This window comes from Lepisosteus oculatus, chromosome 5 (assembly GCF_040954835.1).
Source record: "Lepisosteus oculatus isolate fLepOcu1 chromosome 5, fLepOcu1.hap2, whole genome shotgun sequence".
NCBI lineage: Eukaryota > Metazoa > Chordata > Actinopteri > Semionotiformes > Lepisosteidae > Lepisosteus > Lepisosteus oculatus.
Window position 1 is genome coordinate 16,300,825 of NC_090700.1, and position 15,009 is coordinate 16,315,833.

At 37.3% G+C, this 15,009-nt stretch overlaps 1 protein-coding gene across 3 annotated transcripts in view; it reads right to left on the minus strand.

Moving 5' to 3' along the window:
- The window catches only part of trim3b (tripartite motif containing 3b), a 52,033-nt gene extending 37,278 nt beyond the window's left edge, over window positions 1-14,755 (minus strand). Inside the window, exons 1-2 of one of the 3 annotated variants that reach the window (XM_015341940.2) lie at window positions 12,328-12,563; window positions 10,383-10,502 (exon numbers count right to left, since the gene is read on the minus strand). The gene's annotated coding sequence lies outside the window, so the exon portion shown is untranslated. Of the gene's footprint in view, window positions 1-6,053; window positions 6,240-10,382; window positions 10,503-12,327; window positions 12,564-14,736 lie in introns of those variants that run through there. The other 2 variants (XM_069190175.1, XM_015341938.2) reach the window with 2 other exon arrangements.
- Between the last annotated feature and the right edge of the window lie 254 nt (window positions 14,756-15,009).

The window sequence follows — 15,009 nt, forward strand, 5'->3', positions numbered from 1 at the left end:
ATACTGTTAGTCAAGGTGAATTAAAGAAAGACTGCTGTGTAGGGTGCTTCTGCTGCATTCAAAGGATACGTTTTTAGTCAATTATGCTTTTATTTTTTTTAAATCTTTGGCGTAGTAAGAATTGTCTCGTCAACAGCTGGGTAGTTACATACAAACCCTTGGAGATTCCAGGTTGTGACGTATGAAGTTGAATGCTCTAATTGGGTAAAGTCATGTCGTAGCAGTACAGGAAAGCAGTAAGTGGAGCACTCTACAGTAAGATATACAGTATGTAATGATACTAGACCGACAGATTGCAATTGTCCATTTCTTTGTTTAGACTCTAGGACCTTAATGGTGTCATTTGAGATAAAAAAAATAAAAGCTGCAATAACTTTTTATATGATCTATTTCTGAAACTCCAAAAAATGCTACTTCACCATGTCTTCAATTTTCTCATTAAAATGCCCAGTTATCTCACAAGAGCATTGAGGCAAGATCCACATTTACAGATATAAATTCAATAACAAACACCCCTACTCAGATTTTTTTTGTAAGGCACTCTGGTACATTTATGGCTCCCACGACATCAAAAATCTATACATGAATAAATCTGTTGATTTTTAACTATTACTCTCTCTATGCTTTAAGACATTGTCAAACTAAAGGACTTCACTGACAGCAGAAATTCAATGTATAAGAAAATGATTGTTGTCTGCAATATGACAGGCTTTCAGATACCCATTTGTAGAAAAAAAGAATTTGAAGATTTATAGTTACTGTATAATTTAAGTTTAGACCTGAGGCACTAATGTATCAATAGGTCAGTTATAGTTTCATAAAATATTATAAAAGCATAATTACTTGGAACCCTATTAAAATACACAATCTTCAGGATGTTCCTTATTGTGTTTAGAAGATAAAAAATTAGCTTCTTAAACCAAGATAATAAACTGTATCATTTTTAAAAATTAAATCTTACAGTGAAGGACACAAAAAAATCGTAGGTTAGAAAAGACAATCACCAAATATCTTCTCACCTTCTCACCCCCAGCAGTGGTGTAATGAAGGAAAACTGATCCATTCAGACATCGACCTTTTAGATCTAAGCTCAGGCATAGTTAAATACCTCCCAATGCACTCCAGCACAGGATTTGCATACAACCAAATTTTTTGCTTGATTTACACATTAATGCAGTTACAGTCAAAAGACAAAATAAATTAGCATTATTATCTATAAACATCTGTAAAGACTTAACTGGAAAGGTTTGAAGTAATGTTCTTTATGTTAAGATTTTGCTTTACATTTTTGTAAGACTTATCAGCCAGTGTAGATAAGCGATATGGTAACATGCCTGTTGGTGCCATGGTGACCATCACACAACTCTATGGTTGATTCCAGTGGGTTAAATGGCTGCTCTTAATTGTGCACTTCATGAATAAGGGAACTGATCACCCCCCTCATCAATTGTACTGGCCTGAACTACCTCTGGTACTGATTATTTCCAGGTATGGCAAGGTTTCGGTAGGGGAAAATATCAAATCCAATTTTGTACACTCACCTGGTCTGTCTCTTCCTGGTATAACCACCTTCTTTCTAGGCAATTCCATCAAGAGAACAGAGGAAGAGGCCACTTTGGCAACCAAAATAGAACATTACACAACAGGCCACTCAAGTCAACAGATTCAGGTTTAACAGAGATTTTCAAATAAGGAGATAAAGATATCTCGGCATGTACATGCTGTGTCACAATCAAATGAACCTATTAAGTAAGACAACAAACAGAATAAATCAGTTATGTTTCTTAACTAAAATAATTTACAATGATCATTGCAGGGAGGCCTTGCCAGGTACTGTATCACAATGTGATTAGGACATAAAATAATGCAAGATGCATGTTATCATGGGCATAGTACTGCGTGAATCTCTGACCAAGAAGGGAATTACCCTTCTTGTAACAATGCTTAACTGCTCACACACCATTGACTGATGACTCAGTCGGAACAGAAATTGCTTCAGCAATCAGCAGAAAGGCATCTATAGACTTTTCAACAGTAACACAATTAAAAACCCTATGACAAATTAACCATTACCAGTTGCTTTTTCCCCCACTGACGGAAGTCAGATTTAAGCCGTCTTTAGTGGCAGATGATGACAAAATTAGGCATATGCCCCATCACAGTAGTCATGATTACTGATTTAAGCAAGCTTTGAGGTCAACACTGATAATCTTAAAATCCTCCTGCAGTAGTTTTGCAAGGCTCAAAAGAGAAGCCCTCCAAAAAACAGTTTTCCTGTTTAATAAAGGGTACACATACATATATATATAAACTTGACCTTCTAGTTTCATCATCTTTCAAAGACCTATTTCAGTATGAAATATTACTGCTGTGCAGCCTCAGTGCTTGTCAGACAGCATGCTCATTAAAACAGGCCTCAGACATACTGTACTCTGTCTTTCACTTCCCGGTACTGGTACAGTACCATCAGTCCAGCAGCCTGCATTCATTATGTCAATCTCTCATGAAGTCTGCCCTTGTTAAAACTGCCAATTTGGCAAAACGTGAGTCTGCACTTTAGCGGCAGAACATGAATAAAACCCTGGTAGTGCTGTGCTGACATGTGGGGTCTTCTACTCTAGAATTTCCATTGCCTGCCCAGTCTGCTCCTGCAGCATTTAGCACCAAAGAGTACTTGGCATTTTCACATTTTTGAAGAAGCAAATAAGGCCCCTAACACTAAACTGAACCATTTCAGATCTTCTGAGCTACAGGTTCTGGTACCTCCTGCACAAAAGAAAACAGAAAACCAACCTAAACAAATCATTTGACGGATATGAAGTTTCCAGAACTTTGGCTTGGCTTAACCAAGAGCATGACGCTTTTGAAGCCTCAATAGGATCGAGCTACCGTGAACGGCATTTCTTGCTTATGTGATTTGTTCTCCTCTCATATCCCCACTTGGCTCCTTCAACCCGTTTCATACAGTGTGTATTGATAAGATGGATAAAGGGTTTACGTTTGGTTCAGGTTCACTTCTCTGTAATGTGGAGATTTAAAGTCTCCCTGACAGAGCACCAGCATTAACAGAAATGAAAGCTTCTTTCCAGACCTCATTTTGCAAATTACTTGATGAGTGCTTGATTCACAGTCTGCAGCAAAATGCAAGATTTATTTTTTTACATCATGCAGTCATCATCAACAATTGCTGCTCTCTAAATCACATTTTGCTAATTAAATGGGTGCAGACTGCACCAATTGCTTGCGATACCTAGGGGATATGCAAAGACATCCGAATCACATTTTTTAATCATTTCAAGTACTAAGTGGTAAACGGGCATTAACAGACAAAACATAAATAACTGCAGCCTTTCAACACTCCAAGGACCTTAGACTTAGAAAAGGGTACAGTATGCCTTGAGGAATAAAAGTTGTAACTATTCAGGCCACTGTAGCAACAGCACCTATTAGTTTGCTAACAATCCTCCTTCATTATCTTGAGCCTTGTATATGAGCATTTGTATATAAAGACTTATATAAATGATGCAATATCAAGGAATACCTTAGAACTGCGTGGGATGGTACAGACAATGCAGATGCAGCTCTCAGAAATCCCCTGTAATTCCACCCGTAAAACTCGGCTTTCTAGGGTTCAACACTCATCTCTCACATAGCCTCAGTTTTATTCAGTAAGTGGATCACATTCCATCACGTTCTGATTGATCCAGTCCTTCACTCTGAAAATCCAACACCACTTAGATAGTGCACATGCCAATCCAAAGAGACTCACATTCCTCAAACAGTTATACACCTACAGGGTTTTTGAGAGTTTATTCCTGATTGGAAAGACAAAAAATAGACGTTTAAACCGTGTATGCATCAAAAAAGCCACATTTGGCAAATTTATTTGCTTCAATATTTGATAAAATATATGCAAAAACCTAGGAAATAAATTTGAACTTAACTCACATGTATCTTAAATATTATTCTTCCAATGAATTCTTCTCACAACTAATTTATCATCTTTTGATAAAGAATCAACAGAAAAGAGATAAACATCTCTACTGAGCCATGTAGCAGCAACATAGGTGCTGCAATCCATACTGCAATGTTATCCTCCCTCAGAACTCCTTTTAAGATTATTCATTCACAATAAGGCAGCTATTAGGTCTCTAATATCATTATCTTTTTTTCTAATTTGACTTTTGACCTTACATTTTACATTAATATGCAAAGATAGTTTACCAGTTTAGTGATCTGGACTGATTATCAGCCTATAGAAGGAAGGGGTGTATGCTCATATTAAAAACCTAAAAGGCTGAGCCATTGAAATGTGTGAGCAATCTGCATTATTCATCGTAGCATAGGTGCTACAAGCCTAAAGTCCAGTTATGAGAATCAAAATAACCTTCGTTCCACAATGGAAGAAGCAGTCAAACAGTAAATGTATTTCATTTGGCCAAGATTCTCTAAGATCGCAACGCCTCAAACTTGATTGCAAAGATGCACATATTGAATGCAGCACCAGGTACAATTGTAATTATTAGGAACTATGCATCAGATATGCTGCACATCATACTCTGTGAACACAGCACACCCATTGACGCAATGCTGTCTGTTCTGCCCCTAGCTCACCTACAGCTCTGCAATACAATCAGGCCAAATCAACAGAAATCAGAATGTCTTCAGCTGCAGGTTCATTGCAGAGAGCATCTCCGATTCCATGCTGCATCCCAGTATGGTTATCTAAGCTTTTGTTCCCTATCCTGACAATCCTGTTACGTCCCTAACCACTCCTGCTCTTTAAAATCAAAATGAGAACCACATCATCACCACAACCCTGACACAGTCATTAGGTAAGATCCCATGACACGCAACCTTGCATGCCATTGTGTTCCTTTGCACAGGGAACTGGTTGATCTGGGCAGCTTTTAAAAACGCACTTTGCAAATAGATGCAGAGTTGCAATTCTAACACATGACAGGCCCGTAATAATCAGATCTTGTATTGCAAAAATACGAACTGTTAAAAAAAACTAAAATTAGGTTTTACTTTAAAAATGCTGTCACTGTGAAGAAGAAAAAAAATCAAGGCCACGATGGCTTCTGTAGTGTAATACCGCATTGCTAACTAAGATACACAGCTGTGTTAGATCTAATCGAAAAGCACACACAAGCTGTTAGGTTCTTATACAGCTCGTCTTAACTCGAGTGCTTTCTTCATGAAACGTGCTTGTTATTTGGAACAGACATTGCAGGATTTCAAAACTGTGGAAAACCAGTTATTTTATGCAGCTGCAGGCTATGTTGCACTGCCAAACTTATGTTGCCTATTTGAAAGTCCGTTTCTTGAGTCCAGCAATTAGGCTTAGGGATTTGCACAGAGAACATGCAAAACAAGCATGCAATTGTGTGCATTGTCTCTGTACGTGATAGGAAAGGGGATGAGTGTGGGTGCCTGCAATGCTGACGAATTGTTTTGCCATTTTGGGAGAAAAAAAAAAACATAAGGTCACTTTTGATACCTCTAAGGACAAATAATAATGGATGATGGCAGAAATCTGAAAGATCGATTCAAATGAGACAAGAAAGGTAACACTTTCTGATGAATGAAACATTTTCAGCCAATTAACAAATACAAAACAATGCTTCTTTGGCTAATTCTAAAAACGTACATTCCCCAGTTGCCCGAATGTAAATTGTCACCACTGTAGCTTCCAGCCACTAAATGACAATGCACTGTCCAGTCCTTAGAACATATAAAGTTCACATTCAGTCAAGAGGTCAACATTTGTAGGCTTAAGAAGCAAGGTCAAGGAGAAAAGCAATAGATGGAGGGAGAAATGGAAAGATGTCCACGTACAGTAACACGTTTTAAAAAAAAGGCAGCTCTCAAGAAAATGGCATTAGAACCAAATGATTCTGAATTGCAGCCCTCAATGATTCTCTGAAGCACAGCTGCCAGTTAAGCCTGCCGAGACGCTGCACTAAATTATTAATCATGCTCGTTTAGTAATAATTGACTAAACAGTTTGTCCAAAGGGAGAACAAAAAAGGCAGGATTTAAGTACTCACATCAGATTCCAAACGGTTAACACAGTGTCAGCATCCTAGAAAGCAGGGCAGGCCGGCCATTGTCCTGAACTTCGCATCCCAAAAGACAAAACCCCGCCGAGGCGACAGGCTGGAATGAAAGAGCGAGGGAGCTGTGGAGAGCAGGGTGTGTGTATGTGTGAGACTGCGTGTGCGCGCGAGTGAGAACGTGTGCATATTGGTCACACTGGGGAGGGAGGACGGTTGGTATCCAATCCAAATCCGTAAGCCAGATGCAGGAGAAATGAGAGGAGTATAGCTCGGTGCATCCTCAATATTGCTTATGCCACTGGGCTGTAGTCTTGGTGCTGCAGTGGAGTTAAATTCTGCAGCCCCCAAATATCTGTAACTGTAAAAGATAGAAAGGCACCACTTCCTCACTGCCTGCCTGCTTCTGTGCCTGGCTTTGTGCAAAAGGGTTCTGTGGACAGTAGAAAGTGATTTGTAAAACTCTGAATTGAAGACAGAATTTGAGAGCTGGAAGAAAACAGGATTCACTGCTTGTGTTATTTAAGACTATGACAACAACAAAAAAAAATCTGCAGTGTTTTCAAGGAAGGATGGTATGTAATTCCCTTTTTCTGGCAGGGCTAGCCAGTCCCATAGTGGAAGGTGCTAATTAATATGCACAGATAGTCCAATGAAAGGGTGAGAGAGCAAGGAGACATGAAAAAAGGGGCAGGGAGTCCAACTGGGACATACATATTTGAACAGGCGAGAGACAGAGAGAGGGAGAGAGAGAAAATGGAGTCAAGAGGAAGGGGGTTGTTCTATAGTCAATGTGCATGTGTTTTATAGAAATTAAAATTAAACTCAGAATTTTCTGAAGGAATTTTTTTTTCTTTTCCCCAGTAAAAAGCGTCTGTTATCCTGCCTTCCAGATGCCCATTTGTATTTCATTCATCATTTATTAAGCACTTCCATAAAGCTCAGAGAAAGAGAAAGAGAGGGAGGGGTGTGGGTGGAAATGAGGCTGTGCTGAGGGTGGTGATGGGGAGGAGGGGAGGGTTCTCAGAAACCATCATCTCAGGATTTTATTGCAAGAGGATGAGGTTGCCATGGAGACTGCATCCAGCACACTGGAGTCCAGATGGTAGTCCCTTCAGCCTGATGCTTTTTTCCCCCTTTCTGCTTGTCTCAAGAGTATCTTTCACAAAGCCAGTAACTTTAGCAGTAAATGCACATTCACAAATACAAACCAAGAGTAGAACAAAGTGGTTTAGGCTTTGTTGCACCTGTTTCTTGGCAACAAGGGTGGACAATTTTGAAAGCACCACGGAATGGTTCCTTAGAATACACCGATTCTCAAATAAGATTTCGATTTTTGCATTTCATTTTCAGCTATAATCGTACTTGTCTTAGCAAAAGAAATCACCTTATAAAAACCTTTTTTTGATGGCTCTACCAATTTTTTAAAGCTTTTTTGCTACATCGTAAAACAGGTTTCAAAAGAAGCAGTAATTTGCTGTATTTTTTTAGAAGAGTTCATATTATTCTGCATAGCACAGAACAAATCAGGCCAGATTGAGATACCACTTTTCTATATAAATCTCTCTTTTAGGAATCATGCTCTGATCTTCACAGCCTCTAAAAGCTGAAATTCCTGATTCACACATGCTCAGTTGTTCCAAGCAAAAACATTAGTCTCACAATTTGGAAATAAAAGAAGGTGCATCTTCTAACCTTGTTCCTTTCTTACAAATCTCTTTTTAACTGCAGAGTAAATTCAGCATCTTGTGTAGCAGGACTAAGAAACACAAAGCAAAGCAGCATTACAAAGGCTAATCTTTAAAGACAATAACACAGCTTTGGAATTAGACCTTGCAATTGAGAAAGTTCTCTTCCCACAGAGTTCATGCATGGCTCAACTTCAGTACTGCCTACACATTAGACAACAAGGGTTGTCAGCCAATATCATCTCTCACTTTCAAAAAGTTCAACATTTAAACACTCTAAAATTTTCTTTTGCTCTCCCACACAACTTCTAAAAGTGTGCCTGCATTCTATGGAAGAAAAATTACTGTTTTCGAGGTTAGAAATGTAAACCTACAAAGCTATGGGCTATCTATAGATGAAATAAAGCAAACTCACAAATGCTACTTAAACTTACACTGAATGAACAGAAAAGTGGCACAGATTCAATGTGTTCAAGCAGATAACACTTGTTACTATTTCCTCAAAAGCATTTTAAAATCCTAGCCAATTTTTCATTATTTTCTTGCTGTATGGGGTGATCTACTGGTTAATGGTTAACAGGGTGTTCCTGACTCATTATAAGACTCCTTGCATTAGTTCCATAATTGTTTTAAGCAACTCAGCAGCAGAGGCTACTGGTGCACAGATAACACTAATGTCTTGGATAATAGTGTCTTCCAAAATGCATCATCTGAATGATGACAAAAAGAGCAGAAATAGTAGTAAGAATTAAAAAGTTTATGTATAAAGTGTTTTATTTTTTTTAACTACTAAATTTTTACTCTTGGGCAAAAGAATAAGATTTAAAAAACAACATTTTTAACTTTCTGAAATATAAATAAGGAAAAATCAAGTCTACAGAGACAGACAACTTGCATGAGCATCAGAACGGTCGTAAAATCATGATTTTCAATAATGTCAATAAATCCCCACTTTTGTGTAACTCATTTTCAAAATGTTTTGATAAGGTCACTTTTTAAAAATGTTTTGTTAAATGTATCAAGCAAATAAAAATCACAAGAGTGGGTATAAAAACATGCTTTAGACTTGCCTCAAACAGTAAAATAAGCTAAATAACTTTCTCTTAAAGCAAAGAGCTGCTTATTTTTACTTAGATCCTGCCAAGTTAAATAGCAACATACAATGTAGAAAAAAATTACTGAGTGATAAACTGAACATTTTTTAAGATATCACAAAGGCACTGCACATAACTGTTGTGTTTGAAAAGGCAAGGGAAAATACTGGTACCAAAATTGTTTTGAGACACTTGCCTTTTATAACCCTTAAAGTTCATTTTTCCCCCCTTAAATATTGTGCTAACATTATATAATCCATATTTTTTTAATGATTTCATTTTTACAAAAGACGTAACTTTGAAATCAGTTTCCAGTCTTAATTAGGACAAAATATTTTGTTGGATAAAATGTTATTTCAGCAGTTGGCAGGAATAGACTGCTTGCGTCATTATCTGGACAGTTAGCTTACAATCTCCACCTACGGCTCAGATTCTGAAAAACTGGCTCTAAAGCAGGAGATGTTTCAAAGACCATTAAAAGGAGAATTAAATTGACTTTTTTGCTGTTTATTAAGAAAGTACTGTAAATTAGCTCAAATATAGCTTAAGAAGAACAGTGACTGCAACAGAGCTAATATGTGTCTGGAGAACTCACATGGATGGAGGCCTACACAAACAGGCATTGAGATTACATTTAGTGTAACATACTGTTTAGCCATCAGTATAATTTACCGCTGTAGGGCAATGCTACTCTGTGCAGCAAAATCAATACATTGTGCATTGTTCACGTTATCCTCAAAGAAATAAAAATAAATAAGAAATACAAAATAAGAGCCTAAATATTCCACAGATTGTATTTAATGACTATGTGAATTGAATCCAAATGTGTACAGGGAAACAATCTCAATTTAGTTTTGCTTCAGGTTTGCACATTTCTGATTTTTAAAAAAGGGCTACCCACAGATGAAAGAAAGTTGACAGTGATGTGCTTATAATTCCGTTACTCCAGGACAGAGCATTAAAGAACTTGCCCTCAGTCAAAATACCATTAAGCCCCTGTGAAACTATTACCTAATGATCTAAAGCTGTCCTATTGTACCTGTCAGGTAGGCTTGACAAACAAGAGACAGACCTTTCTTCACCTTACTTGGCCAGAACAATCCCTAGATTTTCATCCTATTTTTAAGAGGTGAAATAGACAGTTCAGTCTATTCACACACCATCATCCACATCACAGCCTCAATTGAAAACGCTCTGATAAAAGAATGGATTTGGATTAGGCCACTAAAAGTCCAGAACCTTGCAGAATATAAACCAAGGTCTGTTCTAGAGAACTGAGGCTTCTGTGTACAGCAAGAAACTTGGCAGTGTGTTCCTTAATTTTGCCCAGTAAATATATAACAAGTAAAACTACAGTTGGTATAGAATTTACTTTTCCACAGGAATTACAATAAAGAGCGTACAGTATATCTTATTCTGACTATAGCTCCTTGAACTGTCAGGCATACTTTGTCATCTGAAGGCAGATTAGATTAGACTAGCCTGGAGAATAAAGAAACCAGCAACATTACATTCATTTAGAAAAGAAAAGTCATACTTACCAAGCCATCCTGTACTTATTTCCAGCTAGACTTTACAATCACCTTTTTTCCTGAAAGAACTGTCCTGATACTTCTTCTTTGTGAATTCAATCACACACACCAATGGGGGTAATATGCAACCTAAATAACAGAACACCTTTGAGACCATGAAGAAGATATTACCATGCACATAAAAAACAATTTGCCCAGCATGGATGAGAACGCTTTAAAACCTATGATCTTTTGTATCTGCCTTTCTTTAAGAATAAGGCATTAGAGTATAATGACATTTCATGCAGCATATTAATTTCCTTGAACTATTTTGTGTTACTATCATGATCTTCCTTTAGTCACAGAAATATTTGCTCCTGAAGTAAACATGTTATATTTCATATTTTTAATTATACTGCTTCTAGCTCCAGGAGTAAGTTAACGTACTCAATTGCTGTGTACAGTACTGTATGTACAGTGCACTGCTTCACCATTGAGCAGACAAGTTCTTCATGGCGACATCTTGTGGCAGAGGATGGTATAAAAACAATTGTCAAAGCCACTGTATTTGCAGTCTCCAAGTTTCTGAATTTTCAGATCATCCAAGAGACCTTTATTTTAGTCAGCAGCTCTAAAAGCTAATGACATGAAAGGTTATTTCAGCAAAAATAGCATTCGCTTTAGACTACATTCCTGGTACTAATATTCCTAGTATATTCCTACAAAGAAACTATAGGGTATTGAAACATGTAGCATCAGATCTTAGACATGTTAACAGCAGTGTCATGTATAGTACATGTTTAAAGATGTATCTCAAGGCAATCTGAAACTATTGTTCTTTTTTCTACAAAAAAAAAATGATCAAATTGCATGGCAGATCATTTGCACCAGGAACCTGGTGGTCTGAAAAAAACAGTGACTTTCTGTGAAAGTTTTTATATTATTGTATAATTCTACGTGCTTTTATAATACACCTCACTTTTATAAATGTATAAACACATACCAAAATGCCACAAAAATGAATTAAATATCCAATTTGCTTCAGTTGTATAAGAGAATTGCCTGTATACATAGTCCCCATTTACCCCTAAGTAAACTACACTATAAACCTTAGTCTGTGAAAAGTTTAAACGGAAAAACATCCAAGTCACGTTTGTTACGAAGGAAGTGTTTTCATACTGCCATCTAGTGGAGGTATGTTAAAAGCCGCAAAATAATCAAAGGTCTCAAATAAACAGCATTCAGTTAATAGTAAACACATAAAAGTCTTTCAGGACTAAAAGCCAGCTTAAAACACTACTGATTTTCACCATAAGTATTTTCATTATGCCTTGGTGATAATTGCATGTACGTTTATCTCCCCTATTTAAATATGGGATATTTCACATCCAAATCTTCAATTTCCCTTAATATACAGAACCAAATGCATTTTTTTACTGTACTAGCGAATGAGTGGAAGATGAACAAAAGCAGTAATGCTTGTTTTGCACAAATACCTCAAAGTTCACTGTGTTCTGAAATGTTTGACAATTTTATATATTATGGTTCTTAAGTTTAAATAATTTGATTTAGTTTACTTTTGTGTTTCTTGGGAAAAAAACAGTATAATACAGTATAATGTGTACAGTACCTTCAAAATGCCTTCCTCAAGATAGAGAACTTTTTCTCAGAAATGCTTCCTGTAGTTAAAAACCATGTACTGTATTGCCCTCTTGCCCTTTATTAGGGTAGCATAATTTGTATATTTCAATTTTTTTTTACAAAAATATGGATAAAAAAGTCAATGTAAAAGTTCAATCCATGTAGCAGTCAGTTTAGTGGCCTTCTCTTGTGAAGACACTGAAATATCTCTAACAAAGAAAAACTCTTTCAGCCAGGTTGACATTCATCTTTCACTAAAGTTAAGTCTTACTTCCCTTGCCCTCTGACCTCTCTCCTTACCCCCCATCCCCTTTAACACTTGAACACTACTCACCGGCATGAACAACACGATGGGTCAGTCACTCCTCTCACTTCTACCCCAAGAAGCCATTCTGTATGTTATCTTCCCCACTTTTGTTTTTACTGCTTTCAAGCTGCTTCACTCTTGCCCCTATAGTCCACAGTGCCTCTTAATTTTGATCTCATGGAGCACTGTCCATCCTACCAGATCTAAGTTTTTCCCTACTCTCTCTGTAGTTTCGTCGTCTTCTAACCCCTTTTCCCCTTCACACTCACAGATCCCTTAGTCATTTTATTCCTGCTCCGGGGTGGAGAGGCTCTTAACAAGATTCAGCCGAGCAGTGAAAAACAAGCTATTGTAGTGCTGTGGAGCACTAAAGGCCAAACTCTTAACTCTTGGGGTGCTGAACCAGTTGTTTCTCGGATATCCTCTCACCAAACATTCCTGCAAGTTGTACATGTACGCACATAGTTTAATACACAATGACCTGTGTTATCGTAAAATACATTCATGCAAATGTATCTAACAGCACTGGATTATTTTTAGGATCAGACATATGTTCCGACTCCCTTAATGCAGAACTACATGAAGGAGAGTTCTTTAAGAGCCCGTGAGATATACTGTAGACTGTAATACATAGCTCAAACTAACTGAGATGCATAGAAGTGGGAAGATGCTGGAAAAAATATTCAGGATCATGGAATATCAGAAACAGAGGTTTGGAAAGGAAATGTTTCATGTTAATGTAGTCAAATGGAGAGGATCCTTACATTCTATCTTGCTTTTTAAGGTCTCATTTGCCGTAGATTAACAGTTTGGCTGACCACAGGAAAATACTTAAAATAATTACTACAGCCATAGTACTGTAAATAATTTCACAATATGTATTGCAGCCTACCTTTCTTGTCATGACACAGAAGACCTAGAAATTCCTCAGCATAATCTTCAGGAAATTTGCTTCCAAAACGTGCTCCAAGATTTATATATACTTATTTCATTTTCTGAATGATCTGAAGCATACGTTGTTTCTAATAAGTTCTTTACAACAGTGTTTTTCAAAAGCAGATGGAATACCAAGCTTCAAACTATGTTAACTTTCCAAGTAATAAATAGCATGTGGCAATCCAATTTAGTCTTCGCTCGTTAATAAAACAACTACAGTATGTACAAATCCTCCCAAAAGCACAAATAGAGAAGTTAGTGACTTCAAGACAGTGACACTACAGTACATGTTAATGTTTTATAAAGCAGCTGTTATAGAATACATCCCTTCTTAGTTTGACTGCAACTCAAATGTCTTAAAGGCTAATGGTAAAGGACTTTAATATTCCACTTAAGGAAGATTTGATACAGAATGATTTTATGTTCTCTAAACATCAGCCAGCAAGTAATGATTCTTCATATTTGGTTGCTTTGCCTGTTCACCTTAAAGATGATCTAGACCTTCAACTGAGTGAGTGTAGTTAGAAAGCAACAAAGTAATTACAAAAGGCACTCTTCACAGTAAACTAGCATCTATTTTAATTTAGCTTACACTTTTGACTCAAGCTAATGGTTTTGTTATGCAAGAATGACACTTAGGCAAGAATATACTGAGCTTCAGCTTTAAAAAGATCCTGGAAAATGTGAACTTGTGTTAAATGAGAACACGTCTGTCTTTCTCTTCAGCAAGCATCACTTTCAACTGTGGCCCATTTAAGTTTCCAGAAAAAGGCCAACTGCAATCCAAACTGAAAGGATGCCTGTTCAAAGTAGGCTGATCCAAGGGGTGTTATTTCACTGCGACACAGGCAAGATGAGATCATTCTGTAAATAAACACCGTTTCTATGACAACTGAGCAAAGGCCTCTCTCTTTCTCTCTCATTTCTCACAATAAAAGACCCTGTGAGAGAAGGCAGCACAGACAAGAGTTGGAACAGCAATAATAGATGAGGGGAGAAAATAAAACCAGCTACATGAGCATCAATGCTCAATGTTTTAACTCTCAACCCGAAATAGACTTCTCCTCTGGTTCCACATTTTTTTCCATTTAAAATGTTCCCACAAGATGGTGTTCAACTGAAGCTTTTCTCACCTAAGTAGTGTGGATCAATGAGAAATTACCTACTCCTTCTGAAAAACAATGACAGTTCCTTTTGTTTCATAACCAAACAGCATGTTTGGAAAAGGTAAACAGACATGAATATTTCAGGTTTTTGAAAATGTGTGATTGAATTAGGTGCTGTCTCCTACTAAGCTAATAATATAAGGTAAACATACCAGCCATAACAAGCATCAGACTGTCATTCAACCTTATACTCAGGGGCAGAAACCACCCTATTAGCTCACACTATTTATGAGAATTTTAATTTAGTAAAAATATGGAGGTATATGCCAATAAACCTTCAATCAAACCCAGGCAGAAAATAGAAACCTTTTCAAAAGAAAGACAGCCTACTTACAGTTGCAAGGAAAAGATGAACAGCTTGTGGGCTCTTCCATAAAAATCCTTCATGCAGAGTCTAGTATGGATACTAAGCTTCCTGCCAACAGCGACACCTGTCAGTGGTCAGATGTCTGCAGACTTGGGGAAGGCATGTGAACACTACATTTATCGTCCCACAGACATTGCATGTCCACTCCTTTTATTCTAATACTGTCGATCCTCTGGCTCTTCCCTACACAGGTGCAGGTATTGGTGAATTGGCAGTCAGTCTTCAGCCTAGGTGTAACAA